Source organism: Cyprinus carpio, chromosome B7 (genome assembly GCF_018340385.1).
Source record: "Cyprinus carpio isolate SPL01 chromosome B7, ASM1834038v1, whole genome shotgun sequence".
Taxonomy (NCBI): domain Eukaryota; kingdom Metazoa; phylum Chordata; class Actinopteri; order Cypriniformes; family Cyprinidae; genus Cyprinus; species Cyprinus carpio.
Genome location: NC_056603.1, coordinates 43,673,115 through 43,688,265, shown reverse-complemented (window position 1 = coordinate 43,688,265; position 15,151 = coordinate 43,673,115). Strand labels below are relative to the sequence as shown.

Below are 15,151 nucleotides of genomic sequence, written 5' to 3'. Positions count from 1 at the left end.
ATGACGGCGATGACTCAACCTAAGTCTGGCTGACATCTGGGCCAGATCTGGCCCAGTTTTGTCTGACAGAAATCAGCCACAACTGTACCAGATCCATGCCGCATCTCACAAATGGCATGGGCGACACCTGGCCCAGATGTCACCCACGCCATTTCTGAGATGTGGCCCAGATCCGTCCCAGTTGTGGCTGACTTCTGGGTTAGATCTGGCCCATATTTACCCCTTCTAGACACAAAAGCATATGTAATTCATCCAGAATAAAGAAAACACTCATGTAGTCTAAACTGCTTTATTAAAATATAAAAATTAGACAAATAAATATACATACATGAATACAAATGCATGTATAGATATAAAACAAATACATTTACATTATTACAAAATAAAAAATACAGATAAATATTTATAAATATACTTAAATACACATTAACATTACATTTACATTTAGCAGACACTTTTATCCAAAGCAACTTACAAATGAGGACAATGGAAGCAATCAAAATCAACAAAAGAGCAATGATATATAAGTTTTAACAAGTCTGTTAGCTTAAAACAATACACATAGCAAGTTTTTATTTTTTATTTTATTACATAATAAATAATAAAACCCCGATAGTATATAAAAAAGAAAAGAACAAGCTAGTTTTAGAGGCCCTTTTTTTTTGCTTTTGTTAATTGTGTGTATATGTATATATAATATATATATATATAAATGAATACTTGAAGCTAGTATTATTTCTTTCTTTTTTTAAGAAAACAAGCAGTTAGTAAATGAAAGACAACATATACACATGACGTATATCACATAACATGCGATTTGGGGCAAATATCTAATTGTGATTTTTTTGACAGATAGTGCAGTTGCGATTTGATTTGTGATTTTAATTTTGCAAAGTCAAGCTTTAGCTTAATATTGTCAATAGTGTGCAGCACAGTATGGGTTTCGTTACCCTGATGAAAAAAAACAAAAACAAAAAAAATCAATAGAAACCATCACAGAAATTATTATGGTTGTCCATTAAAACAATAACAAAATTACTTTTTGTAGTGTGTTTAGGGCATTATTCCAATATGAATTACTGTTGTTCTATTTATTCCCATCTGCCAGATTACATCCCACCAATAGAATCCATCAAATACCAGCAGACACCATTATAGTTTACATTGAAGCCAATATAATTCCCATTATAACCCTTAATTCCATTAAATTTTCTATTGTGTTTTAGGACGATTTATTCATTTTTTTTAAGTATTTAGGATTTTAAGAACAAGTGGAACATGTGGTGAATGTTTCATTTCTTCTAAGTGAAATTAGCAATGCAGTTAAACTGAATTTACATTTGTGTTAAATACAGAGACAAGCGTGAGTTGACACAGGCTGCAGCCATGCATCAAGCCTTGTCCATATTGCCAGATGCGCTCGTAGAGTCTTGCGGTTTGGAGTATACCGAGTATAAACAAGCATTACGAAACAGGCTTCTGTAAATGTATCCTCTGTGAGAAGCGGCAGAGAGGAGTGAGTATGAGAATCATTCAGATACACAGGCTGATTCAGTCTTCTGAATTGGGAGTAGCGAACGTGCATTATAAACTTCTTTCAAATTAGAATCTGTTGGGGAGATAAAATGTGCAAGATAACGTATATGTACTAATAAAAACATCAAACAAAAAACATCAAACAAAAAAATTATCTTTTACTCTCCAGTACTGAAAGCAGAACTGATAAGGGAGCCCTTGATACTGTGACACAGCTCTTTCAAATTACCATTACCTTTTTTGCCGTGGCGGTAGTTTGTATGTCCATCTATAGTTGCCATCATCTAAGGTCTTTTGAGTACTGGTATCATCTAAAGTCCTCACAAGTCCTGCAAGTCCTGTGCTGTGCCGTTTCTAATAACCCTGGGATGGACATTTGCAGAAACATGAAGGCAAAGGGAGAAAGATTAGCATAGCTGCTGTTCATATCATTTCAGGCAACGTGCACTTTTTACTATTTCATCAATGGAGTACATTGAGTAGTATTTTTAATCTAGTAGGTTTAAACTGAAATAATTTTTCTAGATCCCTTAATAAACATATTATTTATTGTCTGTTTTTGGGGAACAGACACAGTCTCTATAGAATGGACTGCATATGCCAGAGTAACATTTAATACATTTTAATAAAATTTAACTGGGAGGAACATCATAACTGTAATTTACACAACCATTCAAGAGTTTGGGGTCTGTAAGATATTTTATGCCTTTATAAAAAATCTCTTATGCTCACCACGGCTCCATTTACATAAACAAATTACATCAAAACAGAAACACCGTGACTATTACAATTCAAAACAACTCATTTATTCCTTTGATCAAAGCTGTATTTTCAGCATCATTACTCCAGTCTTCAGTGTCACATGATCTTCAGAAATCATTCTAATATGCTGATTTACTGCTCAAGAAACATTTCTGATTATGATCAATGTTAAAATACAGACGTGCTGAATTTTTATTTTTTTTGGATTCGTTGTTACATAGACTCCAAACATTTGAATGTTAGTGTTACATGCATCAAATTGTTCAAAATCATCTGTTTCAAATAAATGCAGGTCTTTTGAACTTTGTATTCATCTGTGAATCCTGAAAAATAAAATGCATCACGGTTTCCACAAAAAATGAAGCAGCACAACTGTTTCAACACTGGTAATAAGTTTCTTGAGCAGCAAATCAGCATTTCTGAGGGATCCATGTGACACTGAAGACTGGAGGAATGATGCTGAAAATACAGCTGCACATCACAGGAATAAATTACTTTATAATGTATTCACATAGAAAACAGCTATTTTAAATTGTAATAATATTTACCAATATTACTCTTTTTACATATTTTAATCAAATAATTACTACAGAGGTGAGCAGAAGATAATTATTACAAATTGTATCAACTTCAAGCTTTTGAACACTAGTGTACTGTATATTTGAGGTTTGACTTACTGTACTAGTCTTGTGGTCAATAGCATCTTGGAGATGTTGTCTTAAAGGAGGTTCACTCTGACTCTGCTGGATGCGGCAGGCCATCAGCACTGAAGAATCTAGGAACAAAACAAGCAATTTGACACAGAGCCAACAATATTTAGTCTGCAGTTCCAGGTTTATTAGATGGAAACAAGCTAGAGCAGGTGAAATGCAAAAAAATAAATAAATAAAATAACAGATTCGTTGTGATATATGTTGTGAAAAAATGCATATTAGGTTACTTAACCTTTTCAGCGCTTCCTACATCTCTGTCAGCAGCTCCCTTCAGAAATATTGAAATCTTGGACACTCCCTTCTGTTGTAGAAGGATTATTTTGTCACGCTTGAAATCGCAGAACAGTTTTATGTTTACCATAAAAGATCAAAACAACTCTAGTTTTCAGCCAATTTTCGCGCTCCTTGATAACGTGACGTCATCGATAAACAGTAAATTGTAAATGTTAAGGTTAAATAAATTAAGCAATTTCCAATCATCCATTGAAAGATTACCAACAAAACAGTCAAAAGCTATCATCTACAGATAAAGATTTGATTAAAAGCCCAAACTTTCAGAAATAAGAGCACAATAGCGTTATCATACCTGACGATACGTCCTCTGAAAACGGTAGAAATGCAAACGGACTTTTTCGAAGACATTAAACCATTCCTATAAAGTAAATAAACAACAGAAGCGAGTCAAATACAAGTAAGAGAAGTGTCAACAACAGTTATAACTAATATTTGTGTGATTTTATGCACTAAACTCACCTGAAAACAGTGAAATCAGCGAGAAACGGGGTGTTTCCTCGTGACATTTGCAGTGTTGCCCTCCGTTTCCATGGCAACTCCATCCGGTCCGCGCGCACGCCCATGAAAGCACGTCACGCATTAAAAGTCACACGCTTACGTTACATAAATAAACATATGAATAAACATATGCCCCTTATTTTTTTTCTGTAAGAGGGGGCGCGGCCATTTGTAAATTTAATGTGTCTGTGTCATTCCAGCTATATTAGCTGTACAAACAGCTTGTTTTGCTGTTTACTGTTGCAAACTTGTTTATCTTACCATGTTATTTTTAATGTATTGTCTTAATTATGAACGTACTGGTTTGTAGTGCAAACAGTTTTACCGTTTACTGCACTTTGTTCTTCTTGTTATTTCCCTATAACCATGACCATAAGTCTCACACATTCACATACAATTGCTTGGTGGATAGAATTAGATCACTACATAAACAATTCAAAATGTCATTCAATTATGATATTGCTAATTTAAAATTCATTTTGTAGTTCTATAGCCCAGTGCAAAATGCCAGGCCTGCACATAATAGTGGGACAAAGTGGCACTTTTATAGTTTAAAGATTTTGTATTGTGCTTTTACGAACACTCATTATATATATATAATATATATATATATATATATATATATATCTTTTTTTATTAAAGTGTGTGTGTGTGTGTGTGTGTAAGGTGCATCTTGAAGAAATGTGAATATCATGAAAAAAGTTCATTTTTTCTAACTTTTTTTATTAAAAAAATAAACATACATACAATAAATACATAAATAATTTTATTTTTTTTTTTTTTTTTTTTGATGATTACAGCTTAATTTAATGAATGTAATTATTGCATTTAAGGACACTGAAAATTATCAAAAAAGTATAAAAAAGGAGTTAAACAAATATTATTTAAAATGATTTTTAAAGAAACATTGTCCTGTGGTGTGACAATACAGGTGTCACAATGGAGGACTTTTTTTTTTTTTAATCACACCAAAGGACGTTTCAGCCTTTTCTGTCAATTAATGACCTTGCAATTCCAAGCTAACCTGTCATTAGTGGTAAGCAAGACACATTTGCAAAATTTTCTATGATTATGTAGCTTAACATGCACTTTTTAATTAAAAAAAATATAATTTAGGGGTTTCATATTAATGCACAACAAAGCATAAAACATTTGTAGTGGTTCCAAAAAAGTTCAAAGGACATGGTGTCACACCAGAGGACATAGTACAAAAATGTAAAAAAATCGAATAACATTGCAGCTTCATAACAGGTCCGTGTAGGACAAATAAATGTGTATATGTATATATATTACGTGTCCTGAAATATTATGGGCGTCCAGTACTCAAAATAGTTTTAGAACCACTGACTGGTAAAGTAAGGTGATCTGCCAGGACGTGTCTTCAGAAAATGGCACATCTGGTCACCTGGTATAGGCCATATCTGGCCCACACGCAACAAGCCAGAACTCAACCTGAAACCGGTTTGTCACACATGGGCCGGATCTGGCCCACATAAAACATGCCATAACTGATACTAAAAAAACCGGCTTGATGTGTGTGGGCCAAATCTGGCCCAAATGACCTCTGCCACTGCCAGAACTCAGCCATATGTGCCATATTTGGCCCAGATAAGGCCCGGAAGTGTATGCTATCAGGTATCTGTTTTATTTGATTCTCCTTCGATTGTGAGAACGGGGTATTATTATGTTAATTAAATTAAATTAAAATAAAAAATGAATTTAATTTAATTAGTGGACGCCAGCATTACCCATGATCCTCAGCTTCTGTTGCTATGGAGATGGAGCCCTTCTGTCTCATTGCGCTCAAAGCACTGTTCCGGTAAGTGACGTGACGAGACTTGTGTTGAATGTAATGATCATGTTTTGCTTAAATTGTATAATAAAATGCATTTTCTTTGCCATTAACAACGCGTACCAAATTATCAGAACAAAAAAAAAAAGAAAAAAATAAAAAATGGTTTCCTCATTATCAGCAAAAAAAAAAAAAAAAAAAAAAAAACGTGAAGTAAGGTTTGCTAATCTAACTAACTAATCTAGTCTAACTAACTTCGACATAAGCCATCTAGAGGATGTAATTTTCTCTCGATCATCGTGGTTTACCCACTACGTCACTGGAATGTCTCAGTTATAGTGATATAATAATAACTTTTTCCTAAAGTTACTGCACATTAAATCTGGGATGAGGAACCCCAGTCGCATGTTACACACTTTTTATTAATTTATTAAGTATTTTTAAGAAAATGGGAATCTCTCACTATTGGTGAACTCATTTTAAATCTTTTATCATCTAGCCTACACATAATTAACATTTTCTGTTCTCCCTGCAGATCCTGTCAAACTTCACCTTTCTGAACCTATAGATACACCTGATACTCAAAACCCAAAGGCACCTCTATCTCTATCTATCACTTCATCATTTTCTATCTCTCACAACCTCTCTTCCTATCTATCCCACCATCTATATTTCTATCCATCTCTTCAGTCTATATCTGTTATCTGTCTTTCAGTCTATCTCTCAATCTTTCCTCTCTTTCTGTCTTTGTCTAATTCTCTGTTTTGTCCGTCTCTGTCACTCTGTCTGTGTTGCAATGGCCACCAGACATATCCTTGACTCACAGGATCCCCATTACGGTACCCAGAACCGAGACGCATACCCATTGAACTGAAACAGAATAATGAATGTGGCTGAAGCCAGGGTTAGAGTTTTTATGCACTTCAATCATTTTCTACTTGAACATACAGATGGAGGACAAATTAATGTAAAAACGTAATGAATGTGGAATGATGGGTGCATTAGATTTCAGACAGGTATATTGCATGATGCAATTAAGCAGTTAACATGCTATCATGCTCTGTGGCATATGTAAATGAGGGATTATATTTTGGAAGAATGGAGCTCTATCCCCCCCGAGTTACAGACACTTGGAGAAGCTATGCCAAGGCTCATTTAAGCCGTCAACACCTTACTAACACACTTATGTTGTGTTTGCTTTTCACTAGTTACATGTCTTTTGGTTCCAGTACCTTTAACAACATCAGTCTAACAAGAAATATTCACTCCAACACACAGAGAGCAGCAGTGGAGAGGAATCGTGGAGGCGCTGGAGGAGACCCTCCACACACCTCTAAAAGGGTCTCTGTAGGTCGTAGCAAGCCGAGGGGGAGGCGAGGAGGGCGACGCTGAAGCCTCAGCTACAGGTTATATGTGTATTATTTGACGTTTGTAGGAGTTTAATATGTACATGGTGGACCAACATAAATTAGAACACTGTAACTGATTGTTGAGAATTTAAAATATTCCAATATCCAAAAAGACATTATTGCCAGCTGTGAAGGTGCCAGACTGCTCCTGTGAAGGCACAAACTTCACTGTGTTACCTGGCAAACCAGTGATTTTAATCACCATCAATGGTAAAAACAATTCACTATTTAGATTTCTATTTTAGATTTGATGTTTTTCACGCTGGTGTGCTGTGGCATTGTTCCCGTCAGTGTCCGTGGTATTGACATTAACCGAAACAAAGACAGACATCTTTTTATTTTTGTCCTCTGCAAAAAAAAAAAAAAAAAATAGTTAGCTGTCACAAAGCAGAAACATCTTTTGCATCCTTCCAGCATGAAGTCCAATCAACACAGCTGTCTGGAATTTGGTGAATCAGACAAATGTAAAGAATGTAGGCGTGACACTTCTCAAGAAGTGTGAGTGCTATACTGGGATTATAGGAACGTACGCAATGTCTCTCAACCATTCACAATGTGCAGAATGAATTAACTTGTGAAATGAAGTATGTGGTAAATGTGTATATGTTATTTTTAAATGAACTTTTTTGTTTCAAGGGTGTTTTGACTTGCATCAGCCACTATATAAGTGTCAAACATGCCAGCAGAGGTGGACTCCTGATTCGAAGGACCTCCTTAGGAGTGGATATTAGCCAGCCTCTGTCAGCAATTCAATGCTGTATACACTGGACCTCCTGAACTCCTTTCAGGAACTCAAGGTCATCACTCCAGGATTCTCCAGACAAGCCTTCGCTGAGCTGCTGGAGCATCACACTGAGTGTGGAGGAAGAGTATGTGTTAAGCAGACAACATCACAAATACTGTTTATTTCTATGTAGTCTGGACATATCAACGGCGATGCTCTGCAGCGGAGCTTCTTCTTTTGAGGAAGACCAGCTCTGCTGTGGTGCTTCTTTCACCTGCCCAGCCTGTACGCCGGAAATGTTGGCTGTTTCAGCTGATGGGAACAGAAAGCTATATCGCTTTCAAAGAAACACAAGGTGGTCTTTGTTTCAGTCTTTTTATTGATTTATTTATTTACTTTATATATTTAATGCATGTATTCCCTATTTTTCTTTCTTCCTCAGCTCTGACGATCCTGGCTTTTTTGAGGGGCTCTTTGTGGCTGAAGACAGTGCAGTGTCTACATTTGTCAACACCATACATAAAGCAATGAAAAATGCAAGTTTTAATCTTAACTTGACAAAATATTTAATAACCACAGGTCCGTAGGTCCGGTCTTGATTTCCTCCCCAGTTTAACTACTTCTGCTTACCAACTACTCTAAAATCAAACTGAGAGAATAAATGCTATATATGGTAAGACACCATTGCTTTTATTAGTTGTGTGTTATGTGTGTCATAGACACAGGGAAGAGGCACATGTGGGGACTCCCAGTGGACAGCAGCGAGGGAGACGTCAAGGAGGGCTTCAGAATTGGATGAAGAGGGGATGGAGGTTGCCGTGTGTCGTCATGGGTTTCTTCTGAAAGCCCTTAATATGTTCAGGGATATTTGCCTACCCTCTGTATCTTCAAAAGGAGCCCAAAATTCTTCACAATGGATGTGGCTTGCAAATATTGGCCATACTTGGAGAAAGCTGCTAGAGTCCTTCCTGCTCTTCAGGAGCTCACCGAGATGAAACCATTCCTCAGTGTAATGCATGCTCGAGCCCATGCTACAAAGTGTGAGGTATGTATAATATTTTTGCATCATATGTACATTTGTAATGTTTACAAGCACATTGATAATATGAAATGGAAAGGCTACTATAGCTTTTTTGTTAAACAGTTTCTTGAACAGATTGTAAAGTCCTTTGAGGCAAATTGTGATTTGGGATACTGGGCTATATGAACAACATTGACCCACCCTTTGCTAACAGATTAAATGGAGTGGTAGGAACCAGGAAGGAGCAGGAACAACAGCCGGTGAGGAGGAGGAGCAAGTGAACAGCTACCTCTCACGTTGTGCCCTGACGACCAAATACATGTCAAAAGCAGGTGATCAGAGTGTTTGCAAAATGCCTGCATACTTTTATTAGATTAAGCATCATAACCTCATTATTTGCTTTCAACAGCACGGGTGGACATGCTTACCTTGCATGCAATGGGGTGGAACCACAACAAAAGTCTCTCTCTACATCAGGCACTTTCCACAAGATGTGAAGAGAAGTCTCCTATTAATTGTTTCGTGTGTCCTTTTGTTGTGTGCAGTTGGCCTGTTGTTTATCATACAAAGGTTTTATCCTGATTATTGTATATTAAAGGGTTAGTTCACCCAAAAATGAGAATAATGTCATTTATTACTCACCCTCATGCTGATCCACACCCGTAAGGGTTCGGTTAGATGGATGAACTTTTGTTCATCTTCAGAACACAAATGAAGATATTTTTGATCACATCCGATGGCTCAATGAGGCCTCCATTGACAGCAATGACATTTCATCTCTCAAGATCCTTTAATGTATTAAAAACATATTTAAATCAGTTCATGTGAGTACAGTGGTTCAATATTAATATTATAAAGCGACAAGAATATTTTTGGTGCGGCAAAAAAAAAAAATAATTATATAGTGATGGACAATTTCAGGACACTGCTTCAGGAAGCATCAGAGCGTTTATCAATCGGTGTCGAATCATGATTTGGATCACGTTTCAAACTGCTGAAATCACATGACTTTGTGCTCCGAACTGCTGATTCGTTGCTGGCAATGGAGGCCTCATTGAGCCATCGGATGTAATCGAAAATGTCTTCATTTGTATTCTGAATATGAACGAAGGTCTTACGGGTGTGAAACGACATGAGGGTTATTTTTGGGTGAACTAACCCTTTAACACTGTTTATCAGACTTGTCAGAGACTCCAGGATGAGACTGCAAGGCTAGCTGAACTAAACACAGAGCTACATTGCACAGATGAATTGGTGTCACAGTGGCTCTCTGATGTGAAGGAATGGGCAGCTGATGGTAAGCATGACCAGATAAAAGAAACAACAAATGTCCTTTTCCACTACTATCTGAAATTTGAAGTTTGATATTAAAGAGCAGCCAAAGATAGTAGATGTACATGTCATCATCCAATGTTATGCCATATTTATGTCTGGTTTTATTTTATATTTGTTTCCCTGCAGGAAATGCACATACTAAGTTCAATAAAGTTGGATTAAAAGGAGTTTATATATAAATTTAAATACTTAAACAGTTCTGTGTTTTTTTAACATTGATTTTGTTTTCACAATTCTACAGAGACACCAGATACATCTCATGCCAGCAGCACACACAGAGGACTTCAGCAGTCAATTGAGGGCCTTTATCTTAGTGTGAGGCAGCGGCAGTGGTGGACAAAGTACACAAATCAAGTACTTGAGTAAAAGTACAGATACGTATAATAAAATAATACTCCAGTAAAAGTAAAAGTACTCCTTTTTCAATTTAACTCAAGTGAAAGTACAAAAGTACTTGATTTTTTATGTACTTAAGTAAAAAAGTACTGATAGATAGATTTATTTAGCAATTTTATATAGGCTACTTAATTTAATTTTATATTAGCACATATTTTTTTTATAATCCTACTGCTCAAAATACCTGGAATTTTCTCAAAATAACCAATATATGGAGTCAAAATATATTTTTGTTGTTGATATGGACTACGCTGACTAGAGTGATGTAGTAATGTTCACTGTGAAAGCTTACACTGCGATGTACCTGAGACAAAACAGATTTGTGACCCTGGACCACAAAACCAGTCATAAGGGTCAGTTTTTCGAATTGAGATTTATGCATCATCCAAAAGCTGAATAAATAAACTGTTAGGAAAGGATGATGTTTGGCTGAGATACAACTATTTGAAAATCTGGAATCTGAGGGAGCAAAAAAATCTAAACATTGAGAAAATCACTTTTAAATTTGTCTAAATGAAGTTCTTAGCAATGCATATTACTAATCAAAAATTAAGTTTTGATATATTTACGGTAGACAATTTACAAAATATCTTCATGGAACATAATCTTTATTAATATCCTAATAATTTTTTGCCATTAAAGAAAAATGTATCATTTTGATCCATACAATGTAATTTTGGCTTTTGCTACAAAATATACCCCAGAGACTTAAGACTCGTTTTGTGCTCCTAGGTCACATCTGACCATCAGATTTTCACCAGTAAGAAAAAAAAGGGTTTTAAAATTTGTTGTTTTGCAGAACATCACCATTATATATGACATGAGAATAAGGCCTGAAGTTAGGAAGAACATTTTAAGGAAAAAAATAACTTATTTGATGATAAAAAAATAAAAAAAAAATAATGATTTTTTTTCTTCTCAAACCTTGTCTGTGGTATATATATATATATATAAAAAATATATATATTATATATATATAAAAAAAAAAAAAACCCCTGGCCAAATGCCCCCAGAGGACATCACTTCCCACTTTGATAATTACTGTAGGTTACCATGTTCTGAACATCACAGCCTTTCTTTTTCCTCAGATGTAATCTATCTAGGTGACTGAATAAAAATATTTTGGACTTTATTTTTTTATAAAATTACCTCAACTTAGCACCATCAAGCTTGTTAGCTAGACAGTTAGCATCAGCTACCATTATTTACTTAATTTCAAGTATGGTTATTAATAAACAATCATATCTGTCTACTCGGCTAGTTAATCCAAACAATATAAACATTTATACTGTTGATAAACAATATAAAAACAGACGTCACATAGGGCTAAATGCCTAGCATTTTAATAGAACTGTTAATGTTATGGCAGCGGGGAATTTGAACGAGCATTAATTATTTTATTTAATCTGTGTTATTTTAATGTTTTGTTTTTTGACGTAAGAGGCACTGATGCTGATGTGTTTGCATTCAAGCATTTCAGTGGGCTTAAATAGATCACCCTTTAAAGCAGATTAAGTTCCCAAATAAATGACAGTTTTGACATAAATATGGTTTTCAGTTACAATAATTAATCCTAAAATTCGACATTAGTACCTTACTTTTAGCAGCATCAGTCGCGCGCGCTCACAAGATCTCCCGGTTGTGAATTGAGTTCACTAGAGACTCACACTAAACGGTTCATTTGAATCAGTGAGTTGTTGACTCTAGAACAGCTGCAATCGAATCATTCTAATTCGTGAATGAATCTTTTGGTGCGATTTGGGAACCGATTTAAAAGCTTCATTGAAAAGAATCAGTTCGTTCTTGAATCAGAAACCGCTTCTGCGTGTCAGAGCACGCGATATAGCCTATTATAAGGAGTAACGATATGTTTTATGAAATGTAGTGAAGTAAAAAGTACGATCTTATGCTTTGGAATGTAGTGAAGTAAAAGTAAAAGTTACTAAAAATAAAACTACTCCAGTAAAGTACAGATACTTGAAAAATGTACTTAAGTACAGTAACGAAGTAAAGCTACTCCGTTACTGTCCACCACTGGGCAGCGGAAGCAAACCCTGTACCGCCAGAATGGTATAGCTATATAATATAATTGGTTGATATATTCAAGCTACTCCACCAACAAATACATGGAATTAGCATATAATGTGGAAGCAGTTAAGCTCAATCATTAGGCCTTTCTCAATGTCAAGGATACTTCCTTTGCAGTACTGGTCCTTCCAAGTCACTTCCTTCAGAGGCTAGGCGAGGCTCCTCTTTAGCATTCGGAGAACACGATATCACTGGGTTGTGTTATTGGTGCGTTGCTGACTTTAGAAGCCACTTAAAATGTCCGGTTCAGTTAGCCATCAATAACATAATTTGTATTTGTATAATTTATAATATCAATACGTTAGTATTTTGTACTGGCATTTAAACGTTAAACTTTACTTATATTTACTACAGTTATAACAAATGTTTGGTAACGTAAATATACTTACATTTGAAAGCATATTGCCCCGTTAACGCTCCGACTCTGCTAACGTCCGACATTTTTTAATTTTTTGAACAAGAGAGCAAAGCTGTGCACATAGGATTGTGGGGGATTTGAGAGCGCGAAGCCTACACATATGCATCCTTTCCTGTATATGGGATATTTTTCGAACGAAGGACTCAGCCCTTGATTGAAATTCCGAGGATCCTCGACATTGGAACAGTCCTTCAACGGATGTCGATGATGTAGCATCCTTGAAATTCTGGCTTCCGAGGATCCTTCCTTGACATTGAGAAACGCCTATTGAATTCTGTTCTATAATTGTACAGTCTGTATAGTTTAGTGGTATCTAGTGGTGAGATTGCAGATCACCTCTCACAATCACCATTTTAGACAGACTAACTGTAATACTGTATAATATTGCCTTTTTAACTGAATGTATAATTCTGCTGGTTTCAGAGCAAAACGCAAAACTGTTAAATTCACTGACACGCTTCACTTGGCAGTGCATATACATACTTCCTGGCAACCCAAAAAAAAAGAATGCTGATTTTAGGTTTTGAAAATGTTGAAAATCCAGATAATTAAAAGGAATAAAAGGAAATGTTAGCGTTCTATTTTTAAATGTTCTATAAAATAATTGTATTTTTATTTAATACTAATTTTTTATTTTATACTATAATATTATCATACTTTTTATTTATTAATTTAGATATTTTAAAAAGTTACTACATAAAGTGTGTACATAAAGTAATACTATTATAATATTTTTTTAATAAATAATGGGGCACACTATATGCAGGTTCTCATGAGAACAGACTGAAAAATGTATGTGCAATTATAAACACCTGTTTATTAATTCCTGTTTGTCAAACTAAATTATAATTTTCACATACTTTAGTTACTGCAGTTTTGCTTTCACTTTTTGGGAGCTATAAATAAATATATATATATATAAATATATAATATATCTAATTTTTTTTTTTCTTTTTCTTGTTGAACAGTCATAAACTGGCAGAAGACAAAAAGCTCCTTCTTCAGGAGATACAGAAATACAATGGTCTTGCATTAGACTCTGCCACAAACATTGATGTCTCTGCTGTGGAGCATTCCCTTGCTGGAGAGAGCAGTGTGTCTCAAACATGGCCGCGGGAGGTTCATGGCAGTGGTGTGTCAATTTCCAGATGCTTCTCAAGAATTTATTTACAGTTCTGCTATATAGAGTATACTGAGAATACACAGAAACTGAATGAATATTACAACACATGCATGCCTTAGATGCATGTAACATTGAGTGTTGTAATATTAATTTAGTTTATGTGTATTTTCAGTTTTCTCATTATGTATCAGTTTGATTGAAAAGTGCATGTTTGTAGTTACAAAACATTGCACTGCTTTTCTACAAGAATGTCTAATGTATACATAAAACTGTTATTGATTCTTAGCAAACATTTCAACCGAGAAACAATTGCATGACCAAGTGATGTTGACAATGCGACGGCACGAGGAGAAAAGCATTTTGGTGTTGGAGATGGCACAACACTGCACATGGTTGCAGAGCCTGACAGTGGTTCTCAAGAACAAGATGGCTGAGGAGGGTAAGGTGAATAAAATCCCTACCATTTAAAGTATGAATTTCAAATGAAATAAATAAATAAACATTATCAGTCTCAGCCACAGAACTTGGATGGAGTAGAAATGTTATTGTTCTTTTGGCCACATTTGGCTCGTACGTAATAAAATGGGGATTATAGTTTGCTATGGTAACAAGTCAGTAAGGCTTTAAAGCATTTCACATTTGCTTGTGAGATTTATTGTATTTTTTTTTGTACTGTGGCTATTACATAAAAGGAGAAATTTATGAAAGAATTTTGAAAATGTACATTCGTGTCCAAAAATGTGACATGGGGTTAGGATAACATCCAGATTAAGCTTATTATTATCTCCTCCAGTCAACATAGAGCAATATCTGCTCAGCATCATCAAAACACCTTTTTCTTGATGTAACACCTTGAATGCTACACAATGTGTTACTTTAGCACAACTGTGGTGAAGAAGAAATTAAAAAAAAAGCTATCAGACATTGGCCTCAACGCAAAACACTTTTCTGCTGCTTTGGGCCTCACTTCATAAAGTCACCTCAGTGAGTCAGTTTATACAGAAGTGGCATCAATACACATTTAAAAAACACCAACCATCCT

The 15,151-nt window shown here is 35.3% G+C and overlaps 1 protein-coding gene and 1 long non-coding RNA gene across 3 annotated transcripts in view; both read right to left on the bottom strand.

The window, feature by feature from the left end:
* LOC109112163 (junctional adhesion molecule A-like) overlaps positions 1-15,151 on the bottom strand; it is a 262,729-nt gene that overhangs the window by 51,567 nt on the left and 196,011 nt on the right. The window lies entirely within an intron of this gene.
* LOC109101057 lies at positions 1,253-4,326 on the bottom strand. Its single transcript, XR_006155286.1, has 6 exons — positions 3,765-4,326; positions 3,598-3,663; positions 3,244-3,312; positions 2,976-3,073; positions 1,772-1,899; positions 1,253-1,609 (listed from the first exon to the last, which is right to left on the bottom strand). It is a non-coding gene; the product is annotated as an uncharacterized LOC109101057 (long non-coding RNA).